Genomic DNA, 1,430 nt, shown 5'->3' with positions numbered 1-1,430 from the left:
CTGCGGTGGCCGGGAGTGGCCACTGCACTCCAGTCTGGGCAACAGAGTGAGACTCCAAATGAACCCCCCCCCCCAAAAAAAACCAGCCTGAGCAATATAGTAGGACCCCTCCCTCTCTATGTTAAAAAATGTAAAAGATAGGCGGGCTCAGTGGCTCAGCCTGTAATCCCACGCCTTTGGGAGGCTGAGGTGAGTGGATTGCCTGAGCCTGCGGGTTCGAGACCCGCCTGGGCAGGCGAGACCTCATCTCTACAATAAATCAAAAAATCAGCCGGGCGTGGTAGTGCGCGCCTGTAGTTCTGGCTACTCGGAAGGCTGAGGCGGAAGGATTGCCGGAGCACAGCGGGTCGAGGCTGCGGTGGCGGGGAGCAGTCACTGCTCTCCAGTCTGGGCGACAGAGTGAGACTCCGACTCAAAAAAAAAAAAAAAAAATGTAAAAAATAAAGAACTTGCAATTATTGAACATCAGTCCCACCCCTCACTCAGCTCGCCTTGAGGCAGGATAGGTACAGCAGGCTAGACACAGATAAATTTTCTAGATTTTAGGAAGCGTTTAGACATTTTAATTTTTATTTATTTATTTTTTGAGTTGGAGTCTCACTCCGTCGCCCAGGCTGAAAACATAATTCATGGTTTAACATAATAATCTCTAAAAATCTTTCAGGTTCCCCGTCCAAAGGCAAAAGGCCGAATATCATCCCTTAACTGACCAAAGTCATAAAAATGATAATAAGATCATTTTTTAGCTCAGGAACTCGTAAATTAAAAACGTCTGGCAGGTCTCCTGCAAAAGACAACCCTTCCCCTCCTCTCCTCCCATAAGGAGCCCAGAGATGTCACCCTCCAGAGTGGCGGTTATCTGGGCTCCAGCCTCTTTAGCGCATCAATCATCGTGAAGGTATAACAGGGCTATTGCAAAGAACAAAAGGTGCGGTTTTCTCCGCCGGTGCCAGCTCTGGCATGTCCTCCTTTCTTTGCTTCCTTCGCTCTCTAATAAACTTAGTTCAAAAACTTTGCGGGCTGCTCTAAAGTTCATTTCAGAAAGGAGCCAAGACATCCGTGGGTTTTGTGCCGCGCCCCCCCCCCCCGGCATCAGTCTGAGCGAACCGGGCGGCCGCGAAGAGGCGTCCTGCCCATCTTGGGCTCGAGGTGTGCACCCCCCGACCCCCGCGCGTGGCCCCAACTCTAGGCGCACGTAGAGTGCGAAGTCCCGCACTTGGGGCTCAGAAGCTGCCTTCCGGCTTCGTTGTTCTGTTTTGCAACGTGCGGACGAGAGGGATGGCGGTTGCAGCCCGGGTCTAATTCCGGGCAGCCTCCTCTCCTCGGGCCTCCAGGCGCCTCGACTGGAAACGAGGCGGCTCGAAGCCCGCCAAGCGAAAGCCGGGAGGCCTTCGGGCCCAGGCCCCCGGGGTCCGCCGGGCCGGCGGCGG

General features: G+C 54.0%; 1 protein-coding gene across 1 annotated transcript in view; it reads left to right on the top strand.

Annotated features, from left to right (window-relative positions):
- Positions 1-1,430, top strand: part of XKR8 (XK related 8) — a 10,986-nt gene that overhangs the window by 2,302 nt on the left and 7,254 nt on the right. The window lies entirely within an intron of this gene.

This window comes from Carlito syrichta, unplaced genomic scaffold (genome assembly GCF_000164805.1).
Source record: "Carlito syrichta isolate Samal-C Ts95f unplaced genomic scaffold, Tarsius_syrichta-2.0.1 Scaffold105233, whole genome shotgun sequence".
Taxonomy (NCBI): Eukaryota; Metazoa; Chordata; class Mammalia; order Primates; family Tarsiidae; genus Carlito; species Carlito syrichta.
This window is presented reverse-complemented; position numbering and strand designations above follow the sequence as displayed.